An 18,551-nucleotide genomic window follows, 5' to 3' on the forward strand; every position below is an offset into this window, starting at 1 on the left:
CTTCCACAGGTATGCCTCAAGCTACGCAGGGGCCAAAGACAGCTTTTTCTTGCCCCTGCATTTGTGCATGTGAAAAGGGCAGCTTCAGGGTGGTAGGGTGGTTCCAGGCCGTGCAATGTCAGAAATGCTATGGCCACTTACTCCCTGTCTCTGCCCTTCCCCGGCCACACACACTAAAAATGCCCACGGTGCCCAGAGGGAGAGCTGCATCTGGGCCCATCCCTGAAGAAGTGGCATGTAAAACTCCCTCTTCACCTTTCTGGGCATCTGCCCTCCCCCTTGCAAGGGAGGAATCAGAATCAGAGGAACTTTTGCTATCTTTCTTCACTGATTAAAAAAACACTGTCACTCCCTGAGCTAAGTCTTTATGCAACTAGAAAGTTATTAAAATAAGTTTACGAAGCTTTTTCCCCCAGACCGGCAAGTTGCAATAGGTTTACTGCCAGCTCTGCTATGGCACGTGTTCTCACCTAATGGTTTGAACGGAAACATGTTAAGAAATTAGGGAAGCTTCTTTGGACAACCCTCATCTGGCTAAAGAGAATTCAATGCCGTGTTAATGCTGCAACTTGATTTCTCCTTAAAAGGAGGTTCTTCAAGAATGCAACTCCTTCAGTTAAGAATTGATTCTATTTCTATTGGATGCAAATAGAGTGCTTTAAAAATGGGGGTCATGTGTTTTGTCTTTGCTGACATTAGGAGACAGTGTGGCTTAATTGAAATACAAAGAAAAATAATTTTTTTAAGAGCTATGTACCAAGCACTGAGTTAAGCACTGGGAAAGATATGATTGAATGAATATCTGCAATTTATTTATTTACATTAATGTCTGTCTTCTCCTATCAACTGTAACCTCACTGTGGGCAGGGAATGTGCCTGTTTATTGTAATATATTCTCCCAAGCATTTAATACAGTAAGCACTCAATAAATACTATTGAATGAGCGAATGAATGAATGATTGAAATACCAGTTCTCCTTCCTCTTTAAACTCTGAGCCCCATGTGAGGCAGGGACTGTCTTATCTGATCGTATTTTAATCTTCTTCACTGCACAGTGCTTGACCCGTAGTAGATGTTTAATAAGTACCATAATCATTATTATTATTGCTCATAATCAGGTTAGCCTTCAGAGAATGGAGTAGACTAATTCAGTGGGAGCAGCATGTGGGGTTTTTTTTCTTGTCTGTAGCTTTACTGGTCTCTGGGAGATATTAAACGTGGGATGGAGAGCATGCCTGAAGTGGACTTTACCTTCTAGCAAGACGAAATCCTGGAAACTATCACTGAAAAGTGGGAGTGTCAGGAAATCTGCTCTGATGTCACCTCAGGAAATTGTAGACCTTCCAAGGCTGAACAGTGGGTGTGGTGTAACCATCCCCAGTGACTGTCCACATGAAGATACCGTATTAGTGAGGTCTAAAGTTAACACATAATGATGCTAAAATACCAAAGTGGCGGTCTCCTGATTTATTCCAAGAGAAGTGTGTACTCCTACAAACAGGAGGGTCCTAGCAGTCTGAGCCTATCTTACACACTGGAGAGGGTGAACTTTTTGCCCTTTGAATAAAACAGATAGGACTTTCTGAACCCTTCTGCTTCAAACAGGATTGATATCAGAGCGGTAGTACTCAGCAGTAGAGGAAATGTAGGTCTGCTGTTTGTTTTTGCTTCCAGTTTCCGTGGTAAGGGAGAAGGCAAGGGACAGTTAATGAGTGTTTAAAAAGCGTTCTGTAAATACCCATATCAGTCATCTGAGTCTGAAATTCCTATGTCTCTTGGAAATCTTTTTCTGTTTACCACACACTGTCCAGCAATTTTCTTATTTTCAAAGGGGCCGCAATAACACACAACACCCAGGGCTTCTAAGCATTAATATCCAGTGTAATTTACACTGACAGAGCAGTGCAAATATTTGTAAAACATTTGGCCCCAGTAGGCTGAGAAAAATCCAGCTACTGTGACGCTACAGATGTCAACACTGTGAAGTCATGTCATGTCAGCCGTGCACGATTTCTTTTGAGAGAAGCCATGATCTTTCCCTCCATTTTAGGGTATGAACCTCCTGCCTGTGAGTACAAGTGGGAGAGAGAACTAAGGTGTGCTTCAACTAAGGGCATGCCAACCCAATTGTGACTCACGGCGTCTTGGCTGGCAGGTGGAACATCTGATACAGATTGGGAGTTCCCGCTGCCCTGCCTTGAAATGATTCTCCGCCCAAGCAAAGTACGTCTAGCTCCCCACTAGATTTACGACCAAACCCATTCTGAGGTGAGGCCTGGGAAGGTGCTGACCCAGCGTTGTTAATGCAATGCCGAATTCATTCTGGTCTTTTAGACTCAGCTGTGGGTGTGACGTTGCCTTTGAAAAACTGGAACATCAAACTCATTTCCCTACGGCTTTGGGATTGGCTGCAGATTTGGGCTGGTTTTCAGCCTCTCCCAGCATCTGCCTCTTCAAAGAACGCGCTAGCTTTTGCTTGTTTGAGACGTTTGCACAGTCTAATTTTTTGTATCATTCCCTCTCCTCTTCTTAAAAGATCTGGAATAGCTCTCCTGCTGAAAAGACAAGTGACACCCTTCAGTTGTTAAAGGAAAAACTGCTAATTACCCTGAACTGGCACATCAAGAGTATGAGAGAACGGCTGCTTTTCATTATTCTGCATTTCTAAAGTGATTCAGTAGATGGTAGACTTCGAGCATTTAGCTTTCGTAGGGGACTGCAAAATCAGCAAACACTGGAGGCAGTGGCGAATGAAAGACTACATATGCTCTTCCCGATCCACATTTAATCAATATTTGCTGAACTTTATTCTGCATTTTGCCATGCCGTTATAAAATCTATGTAGTTCATGCAGGGAATATATCTGTTACATTTTTTAAATCATACTCTCCCAAGCTCTTAGCACCGTGCTCTGCACACAGTGAGTGCTGAATAAATATCAATGACTGACTGATTATGCTGGTAGAGGCCCCTTTACATGCCAAGCAAAGGTTAGGAGAAAGATGGAGGGGAGGTGTTCTTCAGGCCACTGCACTGCTACTCCTATCCTCAGCTCCAGGGGTTCACCCCTCTCCTTGGGAATGGTGGAATGGCCTGTCATTTTCACAGTTGGACCTTCCCCATTTTATGTGAACTCTCAGACTTGCTGAATGTCTCAATGTCAGTCTTACTTTTACCTGTCTGCGCTCGTTAGGTGGAGGGGCAGAACATCATTTCTCCAGTTCCACCATCCCATCACCCAATCTTGGGTGGAGTTCCAGGGAGTCTGATTCTTTTTTAGATGATATAAGAGAAGAAGCCCTGTCAAAATGGGGCCAAGAAACAGGAAACAAGGCACTTGTGTTCTATGAAGGCAAAGGAACAATCCCCAAAGTGTTTTTTTTTTAAAAAATTTTTGAAATCAACATGAGATTAGAGATATTATTGGAACATTCCAAGATAAGGTTTCTGGAAATAAAATGAGTCACATCAGTAAGAAACAGAAGCTAAGCCCACAATATCCATCCTGGTGGACTGAAACCATTTTTTGGGAAATGTTTGCAGCTTCTACAGAATAGGTGAATGAAGTCGATGATAGAAAGAGTAGAATAAATCACTTGATTGCTTAATATTCTCAGCAAAAATAATGAAAGTAATTCCACCTTGTGAATAAATTCAATTATATGGGAAGTCCTTGGACTTATGACACAACTGGTTGGTAAGACTGCAACTTAAGTAGAAACACAGGTTGGAACTCATCTTCTTGTAGCAACAATATGATAAATGGGAGATTAGTTTCTGAACCAAAGTCATATATTTTATTTAATATATGAAAATATGAAAAATATGAAAATTGGGTATTTAATACATACTGGTTGAATAATGAAAGCATTTAACTGCCTTGCCTCCTCCTATTACCTCATTGATTTCTTACTATGACCTAACACGTTCTCTTCGTTCTTCTAATGCCAACCTACTTGCTATACCACGATCTTGTCTGTCTCAGTGCCAACCCCTTGTCCACGTTCTGTCCCTGGCCTGGAACTTCTTCCCTCTTCATAACCCACAGACCATCTCTCCCCCCACCTTCATAGCCTTATTAAAATTACATCTCCTCCAAGAGGCCCTCCCTAACTAAGCCCTCTTTTACCCTACTCCTCCCTTCTCCTTCACCCTTGAACTTGGATTTGTACCCTTTATTGACCCCACCCTCAGCCCCACAGTACTTATGTATTTGTACCAAATACTTTGTACTGTACTCTCCAAAACACTTAGTAGAGTGCTCTACCCATAGTCAGAGCTCAATAAATATGATGGATGTATTGATTGATAATATAACTTCATTAATGTTCCTATATTAAAATAAATGAAAGCCCATAATATGGATTTTAATTCATATAGTAAAATGGACTTATCAACTTTCCCTGGTAACTTTGTGTAAGGATAAGCTCACCCACTGTCTCTCTCACTCTATTCCTTCCACCCTCTTTAAACTTTCTCACCTTTACTCTTCCTCCCCTCTCTTGTTGAATCCTTATAATTGTTTTTCCAACTTTCCACAGCTCTCCCCCTCCCCCACCACCTGTTCCCCCAGAGTTTGTGCCATTAAGGCCTACACTGAACACTTGAATACAGTGTGATGTAAAATTTAAACAAGGTGTGAATTTGAAAATGTTCTAAATGGTGATTGTTGTAACTTGATATGGGTTAGGTAAGAGAGTGCCTGAAAAAGAAATTCATCCAGAAAAAGTGGTTGGCATACATCATGAATCTGGAGACAAACTTTAATTTATTTGGTTATCAGCAGCACAGTCGATTTTCAGCATGCTGATGTTAGGTATCTTGTCCTTTTGCTGTGCGTAAATTGAAAAGCTGAAAATTTCTGCTTTGTTTCCTTGGTAATAAGGCCTGAAGATATGCCTCCCTCCTACTGACTCTCTGAGAGCCTTGTGGGACTGGGACTTTGTCCCGCCCAATTAATTTATATTTACCCCAGGGCATAGATTAGTGTTTAACACAGAGTAAGTACTTAAAAAATGTCATAATAAAATAACAATAAAAATAATGTAAGTATAATTGGGAGAATTTTAATATAATCTGTCATGCCCAATGACTCCTTACATTTTGATTTCAAGTCTCAATCTCAGTGCTTTCAATTCAGGCTTGGTTCAGTTCCCTTGGCATTCTGGGACTTGTAGTCTAGCTACCCCAGAAGTCTGAAGGGTTTTTAACCTACTCTCTCCTCTTTGTTTCCCTTTCACTCATCTACCTCTCCCACAAACATTTGGGGTGGGTGACTGGGGTATTGTCCTAATGGTCAAAATAACTAGATGAAACAGTGCATTTTCTCAGGAAAGAAGGCTTTTATGAGCATGGGGGGCCTGTCGCCTGCAAATTCTATGACTTCCTTCCCTGAAGTCCTCTGACAGGCTCCCACTTGAGAAATCCAGTGGGAAGGCCTCAAACCTTGGCAGACGAAGGGAGAAGAAGCTTCCCGCCTCTTCAGTCTTGCACCTGCTTCCTGCAGGGCAATTGCATCTATCCACTTCCCAACAACTAGGCGTCAAACAGGTTGGGGCTGTCATGCAGCTCCTTGGCTTGTCTTTGCCTACCTCCCTCACTGTGATGTTGTGAGATTAATGAGTGTTTGTAAAATACTTTGAGATCCATGGATGAAAGGTGATATAAAAGTGCAAAGTATTATTATTATTATCATAAACACAGTCTGAGGTTGAAACCTTCAAGGCGATATCTGCCTTACATCTCCACACCAACCTTCTGACAAGTTAGGAGGCGGCCATGATTTGAGGAGACTATCTCCCTAGGAGCTGTGGACTGAATTTTTCTTCAGCATTTAGAGGTTTTACCTCTGCCGATGGGTTCGTTGAAGTTGCCTGAGAAATTTTTCTCGTGAATCTGAAACCGTGGAGGGGAGGCGTCCGAACTATGCTTCACACTGGGACAAATCACTGAGGTGACACAAGTAGAAACCTGTTAAATTATAGGCCTCACGCCATCCAGCTGCAGGAGAGCTCAACACAAAAGAGCCACAGATTATCCAAAGAGGATGTTTGTAATCTTGGTTTTTCAAACACAAGTATAATAGATGTTAGCTAATGCCTCCTTTACAAACCTACAACCTCATAAATTCCACCAAGGGTTCTACTCTTCAACTCTGCCTGAATTGAATGTATGGAAGATACACAGATGGACTTTCCATTTTTAAGATATGCTTCGGGTCTAGGTGATGAAAACAGTAAAATCGTATTAAAAAAAGATGTCCATGCCAGAAATAATATATACATATATATGTGTGTGTATATATCTATCTACATATTTACTGTGAATATTTACATAGTCAACTGCTCAGGCATTTTAAGGAGTCTTTAGGCATTTTAAGGAGTTTAGTTGGTCTCCCCCATTGAAGAGTCAATTAGGATTTGAAAACGGAAAATAGGAAGAATTTATCAACTGGCACCTCCAAGCGTAAAGCAGCAATAACCAGCAGGGCTGTTCATCTGCTACCTGCACCTGCTAATGATTCTCACCAATGTGGCATTCAAAAGGAGAGTTACAATAACAAACCTCAGTTCAGCTCTAGAGGTTCTAGAGAAGTAAATGCATCCACATAGTAAGGTACTATTTACAGGGAAGCTCCTTCAAGGCCAGAGATTGTGTCTATTTCCCATTGCCATATCTTGATCCAGTACTTATTCTATCCTATTAATTGAGCGCTTATTGTGTGTCAAGCACTGTACGAAGCCCTTGGGAGAGTACAGCATAACAATAAACCGGCACATTCCCTGCCCACAACAAGCTGACAGTCTAGAGGGGGAGACAGACATTAATGTAAGTAAGTTAACTCTAGTGCCTCCATGCACTGCAGAGATGCTATAATGTTGGATCTTCAGCCAGGAAGGTGTCGTATCACTGTTGGAAGAAAATGAAGACCTACATGAAATAAAATCCATTTCCTTTCCTGGGTCTCTGCACAGAGAACTATCTGAACCCTAGTGCCATATAATTTGAAAAGTTCAATAAGAAAAAAGAAGAATTTACTTAGGAATTCAATAGTTTTGATCTAGCTGTCCATTTTTGAAGATACCTGAAAAGACCATTGCGTGACTGATATAACCTTCTGCATTGTGTGCATATATAATAGTAGTAGTATTTGTTAGACACCTACTTGTGGCAAGCATTTTAAACTGTAAACATCTGTAATTTATTTATTCAATTACTTACTTATATTAATGTCTGTCTCCTCCTCTAGGTTGCAAGCTCGTTGTGGGCGGAGAATGTGTCGGTTTATTGTTAAATTATACTCTTCCAAGTACTTAGTACAGTGCTTTGCACACAGCAAGTGCTCAATTAATAAGATGGAGTCAATACTAGATCAAGATACAGCGATGAGAATTAGACACAATCTCTGGTCTTGAGGGAGCTTCCCTGTAGATAGTACCTTACTTTATAGTTGAATTTACTTCTCTGGAGCCTGTCTCTGTCTGTCTTCCAGTAGAAAATGATTAGCTTATTAAAACTGCTTTCTGAGCTGTAACAGTGAATAGTTCATTCCAAATAGCCTGAATACACATGGCCAACAATGGCTCATAGATTTGTATTAACGGAAAACTACCTGAAAGCCATCAAATAAATGAGCAATCATTAATGAAGGTCTTGATATTTTAAAAGATTACTGAATGTTCATACAATTAAAACCCAAACTTCATGGATGAAGCATCCAAACCTCTCAGCTGAATCGACAGCTCTAAACGTGTTAGTGAAAGGATGTGCGAAGTTGGAGCATTTCCAACTTTGCTTTGTAGAGTTGCCCAACCTGAAAGCCTTTTTAGGTTTAATTTTCCTGATGTTTTAACTTGGTGCTTTTGAATTGTGAAGAAATGTCTGTTTGGAAGAGATGGACAACCAGAATGGCCATGTTCTATGATTACAGAGAGCAGGGTGATTATACTGTAAGCTCATTATGGACAGGGAATGTGTCTACCCACGCTGTTATATTGTACTCTCCCAAGTGCCTACTATAGTGCTGTGCACACAGTAATGCTCGATAAACATGATTGATTGAATGGCTGACATTTTCAAAGTACACATCAATCCCTCAAATTCAGGTCAAAAGGGATCAAAGACATGAAAGGGCTTAATCCCCCCAGCTCTCCCCATTTTACTTACCCAAATGCCAAACAGTCACTCTTACCCCCTTCAAAGCCCTACTGAAGGAGCACCTCCTCCAAGAGCCCTTCCCAGACTAAGCCCCCTTTTCCTCCACTCCCCCTCCCTTCAGTGTCACTTCGACTCGCTCCCTTTACTCTTCTCGTCTCCCTACCCCACGGCACTTATGTATATATAAATATATCCGTAATTCTGTTCATTTATATTGATGTCTGCTTACTTTTTTTTGATATCTGTCAATCCCCCTTTATACCGTAAGTCCGTGGTGGGCAGGGATTGTCTTTCTTTATTGCTGTATTGTACTTTCCAAGCATTTAGTACAGTGCTCTGCACACAGTAAACACTCAATAAATACCACTGAATGAATGAATCTCTTTATTATGAAAGAAATTTATTGGCAGTGAAGAAGTGAAGTGCTGCCACCATATCCTCTGACTGGCTGCAATTTGAAGAGAAATTGGTTCTCCACATTGTTTTAAGGTGATTACATAAAGCATAATTCATTCATTCAATCGTATTTATTGAGCACTGTACTAAGCACTTGGAATGTTCAACTGGGCAACAGATAGAGACAATCCCTGCCCAGCAACGGGCTCACAGTCTAAAAAGGGGAGATAGTCAACAAAACAAAAGTAAGCCTAGTAATGGTGAAATGGAGAAACAACTTTCCAAAACAGTAATCAGTTCTGCTCAATAGAATTCCTGTTTCTATGGTGACCATTCACAATAGTCAGAGTAACCTCTTCTTAGAGGTGTCAAGGCAGTCCACCATTTCTCTTTAATCAGCATTCCACACCCACTACAGCCCAGCTCACACTCTTTGCTCCTCCAAAATTATGTCTCACTGTTGATTCCCCTATTTCTTCTGCCTGAAACTTCCTTCCGGCACACCACGGCCCCCCACATCTTCAAAGCCCTCCTAAACACCACCTCCTTTGAGAACCAGTCCCTAAATATTCTCCATGTTCCCATTTGTGTCATTCTAACGGTAGACCTGCTAATCAATCAGTCATTTCCATTGAGCCTGTACTGTATGCAGAGTACTGCATTAAGTATTTGGCAACTACAAGACAGTAGAGAAGCAGCCTGGCCCAGTGGATAGAACACAGGCTTGGGTGCCAGAAGGAACCTTGGCTCCTCCATATGTCTGCTGTGTGACCTTGGGCAAGTCACTTAACTTTTCTGTCCCTCACTTACCTCATCTGTAAAATGGGGATTAAGACTGTGTGCTCCAAATGGGACATGGACTGTGTCCAACCTGATTATCTTGTATTTACTGCAAGTAGTACATAGTACAGTGCCTGGCACATAGTAAGCACTTAACAAATTAAAAAAAAAAAGAAACCTTGCCTCAAGGACCTTACTTCAGCCTGGTTGGTGAAAGAGGCCTAAAATAAATTACAGTTAAGAGGAAGAAGGAGAAGGGGATATTTATATTGGTTATGGCTTCAGTAATAGGATTTGTACATAAGTGCTTCTGAAGCTTATGACTAACCTTCTTAGTAAAGTGCTTAGGTGGGGCAGCAGTTCTGAAGTTGCACATGTGGGGATAAAATATGGGGTGATTAGAAATAAATCAGGGAGACCTCCCAGGGGAGTTGTGCTGTCAGAAGGACACTAGCACATCTGTAAATATCGATTTATGTTCATGTTATTTTACACTTATTTATTTATCCATCTCACCATCTTACCCTCAACCCCACAGCACTTGCATACATATTAACACATTATATTATAAATTATTTAGTTATAGTAACCTCTGTCTCCCTCTCTAAACTGTAAGCTCATTGTGGGCTGGGAACTTGCCTACCAACCCCGTTGTATTGTAGTCTCCCAAGTGCTTAGTACAGTGCTCTGCACACAGTAAATGCTCAATAAATACCATTGATGATCATGATGATGCCATATTCCTCCAGTCAGTGCTCCATCTCCCACTATTTGTAAGTAACTTGTGTCCGCCTGTGACCTCCATTAGACTATGGAGTTTATGAAGTCCTGGAGTTCAATGATCATATTTTCACTTTCCTTGTATTCTCCCGAGTGATCTGCACGCAGAAGGAGCTCAATTAATATTCTTGAACGATTGAAATCACCAGTTTGTGAGGAGCAAAGCAGAGAAAGAACACCCTCAGTCAACGGGATTTGGGCAAGTCAGAATGCAATTATCAACTTGAGTTCTTGTTTAACACCTAAACTCTTAAAACAGCTTCACGTGAAGCTGCCAAGAGTTTCACTTTATACATCATCCAAAGTTACTGGAAAAAATGTATTTAATAAGCACACATACATAAGCAATCACCCTAAATGCTTAAATATCTGTGCCTAAAAGGTGATTCACTGTTAACAGCTTATAAGAAAAGATTATGGAGGGAGTGTCCAATTGGAAAAGCTCATAAGAATAGAACAAAGAACTCAAGTTGTCTTTGATCACTGGAATTTCTGTAGAACCCCCTAAAGAATACAAAAGTGAATATTTAAATCTATGACAACAGAATAGTGTCCTGTTTCCTTCAGAAGTTAATTTGTGGCTATTCACTCCTGTTTTGATTGGACAAATATGTGACTGTGTCTAAATCAAAATATTCTCTAGCTATTGGGTGGGGGGAATGGGGGTGGTGTGTGTGTGTGCGTGTGTGTGTTTGTGTGATCTTGCAAAATGAAGTAACAGATCAACTTTGCTTGCTCTGCTGGTTCTGTAGTTAATCTTCAAAAAGAAATGATTATGATAAATGGGAGGAGGATTTTGGTGTTTTGGATACAAGAACAATAAATTATTTTTATTCTTTAGTGATATCACTGCAAGATAAAGGAATAAAGGACAAGGAACCAATTATCCCATCATCACAATGATGACAAATAACACTGATTTGTGGTTATAATTCTTTGTAATGATTTTCTTTAATCATGTGCTTAAAATGGCAGCCTTATTTAGGAATGGAATGCTCACCTAAGAAGAAAAAGCCAGGAAAGGCACCTATCCTATTATGAATCAATCAACCAATCAGTCAGTCATATTTATTAGGTATCTACTGTGTGCTGAGCAGTATACTAAGAATATGGATGAGTATAATAGAAAAAAAAGACATGGGACCTGACATTAAGGAGATTCTTAAGGGCAAAGTATGCAACAGATTTGCATGAGAAGCAACATGGACTAATGGAAAGAGGATGGGCCTAGGAGCTAGACATCCTGGGTTCTAATCCTAGCTCTGCCACTATCCAGCTGTGTGATCTTGGGCAAGTCACTCACTTCTCTGCCTCAGTTTACCTCACCTGTACAATGGGGATTAAGACTATGAGTTCCATGTGGGACTATATCCAACAAGTAGATATCCTGTATCTACCCCAGCGCTTAGTACAGTACCTGGCATATAGAAAGTACTTAACAGATACCATTTAAAAGAAAAAAAGAAAGAGATTGTCTTTCAATGACATTCACACCCACAGGTATACTCTCCCTCTCCACAATACCATATTTGGTCATGAAAGACAGCTTTATATGTAGGATGGGCAAGCTGAGCTTTAGAGCTGAGAACTGCTCTGATGGGTTCTATGACTAGTTTGTTTTAAAGAGTGATTATTGAAAATTCACTGCATCTTCTAGGGCCTCCGAAATTCATTTGAAAGCAGGTGACACTTTGGGGTTAGAATTTGCTAGTGATTTCTGGCTTTTGCAAGTGTGCATTTAAGATACTGCAAAAATGCAAAGTAAACTGGTCATAGTTTATCTTGAAAAGCCATCAGTTTGCTTCCTGGGGAAAATAAAACATTATCAATCAATCAGTGATATTATTGAGCTCTTACAGTGTGCAGAGCAGTGAACTAAGAGCTTGGGAGAGTACAATACAACAGACTTGGTAGATACGTTCTCTGCCCACAAGGAGTTTGCAGTCTAGAGGGGGATACAGACTTTAATATAATTTCTAAAATGTAATTTATAGATATAATAATAATGTTGGCATTTGTTAAGCGCTTACTATGTGCAGAGCATTGTATTAAGTGCTGGGTAGATAGAGGGTAATCAGGTTGTCCCAGGTGAGGCTCACAGTCTTCATCCCCATTTTACAGATGAGGTAACTGAGGCACAGAGAAGTGAAGTGACTTGCCCACAGTCACACAACTGACAAGTGGCAGATATGTGCATAGGTCCTGTGGAGTTGAAATATCAAATGCCCAAAGCTCATAAATCCAAGTGCAGAAAAATGAACTGGAAAAGTTTGTACTTGCATTTATTTTGAATGTAAAATTCTCTCCATGATTCAGTGGACTATCTAGTTAATAATTGTGGTATTGTTAAGCACTCACTATGTATCAAACTCTTTAATTAGCAATGGGGTTAATACAATTACTGGGGATTAAATCCTTATCCCTCTTATTTAGATAGTGAACCTTTTATGGGACAGAGTCTGTGTCCAACCTGATAACTTTGTATCTACTCCAGAATTTAGAGCAATGCTTGGCACATAGAAAGCACTTAACAAATACCATAATTATTATCATCATACAATTGGATTGGGAGACAATTCCTATTCCACATAGGGCTCACAGTTTGGAAGAAGGTCAACAGGTAGTTAACTGAAGAATAAACAAACCTAAATACATAACACTACAAATCACTCATACAGGATTCATTCACATTCACCAAACTAAGGTGATTCAGAATGGTCACCAGGGCAGAATTTTGGTCCTAGGCACTTTTACCAGGTCTCCTTCTAACAGGCATCTCATCCCAACTCTGCCCCTCCCCCTGAAATATAACAATAGAATAACTGTTCAAAACAAACAGAAGGAAACACTTCTTGACTCAGCGGCTGGTATGTAGAAATTGTTTCCCTGAAAATTATCATTATCATTATTATTCAGTCAATCATATTTATTGAGTGCTTACTCTGTGCAGAGCTCTTTACTAAGCACTTTGGGAGAGTACAATAAAACAAAAACAGACATTCCCTGCCCACAATAAGCATACAGTCTAGAAGGGGAGACAGACATTAATATAAATAAATTACAGATCTATTCAAAAGTGCCGTGGGGCTGGGAAGGGGGATGCATGAAGGGATCAAGTCAGGGCAATGCAGATGGGAGTGGGAGAAGTGAAAAGGAGGGTTTAGTCACGAAGGCTATTATTATTATCATTATTATATTCATTAAGTGCTTACTATGTGTAAAACACTGTTCTAAGTGCTAGGATACATATATATTATATATAAGGTAATCGGATTGGACACAAATGGGGCTCCCGCTATAGTTGGAGGAGGAACAGGTATTGAATCACTTTACAGGTGAGGAAACAGAGACAGAGAAAAGTTAAGTGACTTGAACCAGGTCATACAGCAAACATTTGGCAGAAGTGGGATTAGAACCCAGGTCCTCTGACTCCCAAGCCTGTGCTATTTCCACTAAATCTTATTGATGGTGCAGTGCCTCCAAAAAACCCTGCCCTTTTACGCTGCTCTTAATTGCTCCTTCATTCATCCTCCCTCCCATCCCAACACCTATGTATGCATCTGTAATTTATTTATTTATATTAATGTCTGAGCTCGTTGTGTGCTGGAATGTGTCTGTTTGTTATGTTGTACTCTCTCAAGCTCTTCGTACAGTGCTTTGCATGCCTCAAGCCTCAAGCAGCATGGCCTAGTGGATAGAACACGGGTCCAGGAATCAGAAGGTCCTGAGTTCCAATTCCAGCTCTCCCACTTTTCTGCTGTGTAACCTTGGGCAAGTCACTAAGCTTCCCTGGGCCTCAGTTACCTTATCTGTAAAATAGAGATTAAAACTCTGAGCCCCATGTGGGTCATGGACTGCATCCATAACTTGTATCTACCCCAGTGCTTAGAACAGTGCCTGGTGCACAGTAAGCACATAAAAACCAGTAGAAAACAAAAACAAAACCTTTTGCCATTGTTGGAAATAGACTCCTCTTCTGTTTTGTATTCTCCCAAGTGCTTAAAACAGCGCTCTGCACATAGTAAGCGCTCAATAAATACAATCGATTGATTGACTGGATGGATAATTGTTCTCAGTAAGTGCATTTATCTTCTTACATCCTCAGTTTAAAAATTCCTGCTCTCTTTTCCAGAAAATCACATTCTCAAGCTACTTGGAAGATTTCCGAAGAATCACCGACAAAAGACCAAATAATTGTTCAACCACCATTCACCTATTTCTCAAGTTTTCTAAGAGTTTTACTATGAGTTTTCTCTACAACACATTCTAAAAGGATCTTCTTCATTGAGAAACAGTTTTTTGAAATCAGGCACCCTGAAGGAGGGTTTTGAAGGTGTTCTCCTCCTTAAATTCAGGGAAGAAGCAGAGTAATTGTGCCTTCATGATCCTTGAGTCGCCAGTTTAACTGAAATGTCTTGTTCATTTGTAACTGGACTTGAATTCAGACTTGAGCTGTTCACTTATCCTAATGCAAGTCCTATGCAAGGAAGTTTACTACTATAATTTCCCTACACCTCCTTAGATTGCAACCTCTTCAAGGTCAGGGACCATATCTTTAACTTCTATTATATTTTACCACACACTTAGTGATGTGCTCTGTACATTATAAATACTGAATGAACGAATTTATGAATGGATGAATGAATGATCCTGAAGCTAAGAACATCAGGGTTGTGAGTCTCGTAATGCTAGCGATATTCCTCCTTAAATTATATTGGCCACCCCACTTACTAACTTTTCATCATCTTTCCATGTTGTCTCATTTCCCATGCTCAGGAGTTACACTGTGGTTCAGTTGGACAAAGTAACTGAGTTGTACTCTATTATTTTTAAGCAAAGTGGACCTCACCCTACCTTTTCTTTCATTTTCTCTCAGGTACCTTCTGAACTGGAGTCAATCGATCAATCAATAGTATTTATTGAGCACTTACTGGGTGTAGAGCAGTGTACTAAGCCCTTGGCAGAGTACAATATATCAGAGATAATAGACACATTCCCTACCCACGATGAGCTTACAGTCTAGAGGGGAGACAGACATTACTAAAATTAAATTATGGATATGTGCGTAAGTGCTATGGGGCTGAGGAAAGGGTAAATAAAGTGTGCAAATCCAAACAGTGAAAGAGCAAACCACTGGTTAAGTCCCTTTCACTCTTACAACCAAAAATGCTCCTGGATGTGAGGTAGTGCTTAGAATAGTGCTCGGCACATAGTAAGCACTTAACAAACACCAGCATTATTATTAGAGAAGCAGTGTGACTCAGTGGAAAGAGCCCGGGCTTGGGAGTAAGAGGTCATGGGTTCGAATTCCGGCTCCGCCACTTGTCAGCTGTGTGACTGTGGGCAAGTCACTTCACTTCTCTGAGCCTCAGTTACCTCATCTGTAAAATGGAAATTAACTGTGAGCCTCATGTGGGACATCCTGATTACTCTGTATCTACCCCAGCACTTAGAACAGTGCTCTGCACATAGTAAGCGCTTAACAAATACCAATATTATTATTATTAGTATTACCCAAGAAGCAGTGTGGCCTAGTGGAAAGAGCGTGGGCCTGAGTGTCTAATCCTGGCTCTGCCACTTGCCTGTTGTATGGCCTTGGGCAAATCACTTAACTTCTTACCTTATCTGCAAAATGGGGATTCAATACCTGCTCTCCCTCCTACTTAGACTGTGCCCCCCCATGTGGGACCTGATTAGCTTGTATCTTCGCTAGTTCAGTGCTTGGCACATAGTAAACACTTAACAAATACCACAATTAATAATAATAATAATAATAATAATGATGATGGCATTTGTTAAGCACTTACTATGTGCAAAACACTGTTCTAAGCTCTGGGGGGGATACAAGGTAATCAGGTTGTCCCACATGGGACTAACAGTCATAATCCCCATTTTACAGATGAGATAACTGAGGCACAGAGAAGTTAAGCTACTTGCCCAAAGTCACACAGCTGACAAGCGGTGGATCCGGGATTTGAACCCATGATCTCTGACTACCCCCAGGCCGTGATCTTTCCACTGAGCCACGACCTCATTCACAGCAGTAGCAGTTAATAGAAAAGAAGAGTGAAAGGCAGATTCACCCAGCTCCCCAATCTATTTTTAGTGAGAGTGATTATGAATTTTTCCAAGTGTTTCCTCATTTCCCTGGGGTTCTCATGCATCACTCCTACATCCCTGCACCCTCAGAACTGGTATCATAAAGATGTTGTAAAAAAAAAAAAGGGCATTTGCTGTAAAGCTGAAATAGAGTGGAAATTTAGAAGCATTTTAAATACTGCTCATTTTAACAAAATATTTAAATTAAAAACTGCCGGTATTTTCTCATGGTTTAGCCTTTGGTTTGGAACACCCTCCCTCCTCAATTCTGGCAGACAATTACTCTCCACAACTTCAAAACCCTATTGAAGGCACATCTCCTCCAAGAGGCCTTCCTAGACTATGCTCCAGTTTTCCTTACTTCCCACTCCCTTCCACATCACCCTGAATTGCTCCCTTTGCTCTTCCCCCCTCCCAGCTCCACAGCACATATGTACATAACTGTAATTTTATCTGTATTGATGTCTGTCTCCCCCAACTCTAAACTGTAAGCTCTTTGTGGGCAGGGAATGTCACTGTTGTTGTAATGTACTTTCCCAAGTGCTTAGTATAGTGCTCTGTACACAGTAAGTGCTGAAAAAATATGATTGAATGAATGAATGAAATGAACTGTTAAATGTTGGTGTGAAAATGCAAGAGAAAGATTCAATCTGCCTCTGAAATCATAGAATGGGTTTTCTAAAAAGTATTTTTATGTTATTTGTTAAGCACTTATTATGTGGCAGGAACTGTACCAAGCACTGGGGTGGATACAAACTGCTCTGGTTGGACACCGTCTCTGCCGCACATAGGGCTCACAGTCTTACTCCCCATTTTACAGATGAGGAAACTGAGGCACAGAGAAGTGAAGTGACTTGCCCGAGGTCACACAGCAAGCATGTGGTAGAGTCAGAATTAGAACCCAGATCCTTCTAACTCCCAGGCCCCTGCTCTATGCACTAGGTCACGCTGCTTCTCAATCAAGTTTCTCCAACCAAATAAATCAGGTTTCAGATGGATTTTAAGATAGCTTTATCTGTGTGATTGTCAAAGCAGAGCAAAAGAATTAGATAATTCTTCAGGGCTTCATTTCCCCTCTGCTATGCAAACTAACCCAGTGACTAGAAAGGATATGAAGAAGTCAAACACCAGTTAGGATTGAACCTAAAAATCCAAGTTAGAGAAGGATCTAAATGACCCTTTAAAGGAAGAATCCACAGTCTAACTCAAAACACTTCCAGTGATTCTTACACTTCCTGAATTTCATATTTTGGTCATTTCCTTTCGCTTACTAAATGGAGTACCTTACATTTGACTTAAAATTTAATCCTGACTTTTAATGGTGTTTGTTAAGCACTATGGTATTTGTTACTATGTGTCCAGCACTGCTGTAAGTAGTGGGGTAGATAACATAGATACAAGTTAATCAGGTTGGACACAGTCCCTGGCCCACATGGGGCTCACGGTCTAAGAAGGAGGAAGAACAGGTTTTATACTTGCGTAACCCATTTACAACCAAAGTCACCAGAGATTAGTGCCAGCATTGTTCCAGAATGCCAGTAGGTGGTTGCCTTAGTGGCCGCTGTGGTCTTCACCACCCATGTTAACCGGATATTTTTTTTTCCAGAATGCTTGCTGAGCCTGTCCACTTCCTGGTCAGAAATGTCTACCTTTCACAGCTTCACCCCAGGAGCAGGAGAGGGACTAGCTAGAACTCAACTCTACTGATTGCCAGAGCCATGCCTCTCTCCACAGGAACAATAGCAGACCGCCTGATACTGCCTGGTCATATATAGGATTATTAGTAATAAATTATTGATTCCCACACAGAGAAAGAACAGAAACAGGGACTCGGTAGTTTTCCAGTGCAACAGGGTTGGACTGATAGAGAACATCAGATATCTTAAGAAATATCTGCCTAGCAAGCAAAACTCTGATCATATCAGGTTCCAAGAAATCTGCTCCATATACACCAAAACTATACACCAAAACAAAGAACAAACTACTAGTACTATGTGGGAGGTAGAATTCAGGGAGTTGATTCAAGTAATTTAAGAATCAGCATGCCTGCTCTGAAGTGCCAACCTAATTCTCTCGACAGCTAAATCTTCTGATGATCTGGCACAAGTCCAGAGGAAAGGACTATCTTCTTTGGGGGAAAAAAAATGTTAATGGAGTTTCCTATTTGAGTCATCTTATGTGTTTTCTACAAAACTTTACATATGGGAATATATAAGATCATTAGAAATGAACCCAAAATAAAACTTACCATAGCTAGAGAGCAAGCTCACAGATCCTTTTGGTCTTATGAATATTCCTTATGGATTCCAATATCACCTGTTGGCTAGAGACCTGAGTCC

General features: G+C 40.6%; 1 protein-coding gene across 1 annotated transcript in view; it reads right to left on the reverse strand.

The window, feature by feature from the left end:
* The window catches only part of DSG1 (desmoglein 1), a 134,277-nt gene extending 115,726 nt beyond the window's left edge, over positions 1-18,551 (reverse strand). The window contains exon 1 of the mRNA XM_001515284.5: positions 18,461-18,551. The gene's annotated coding sequence lies outside the window, so the exon portion shown is untranslated. The remainder of the gene's footprint in view (positions 1-18,460) is intronic.

This window comes from Ornithorhynchus anatinus, chromosome 7 (assembly GCF_004115215.2).
Source record: "Ornithorhynchus anatinus isolate Pmale09 chromosome 7, mOrnAna1.pri.v4, whole genome shotgun sequence".
NCBI classification, from domain to species: Eukaryota; Metazoa; Chordata; class Mammalia; order Monotremata; family Ornithorhynchidae; genus Ornithorhynchus; species Ornithorhynchus anatinus.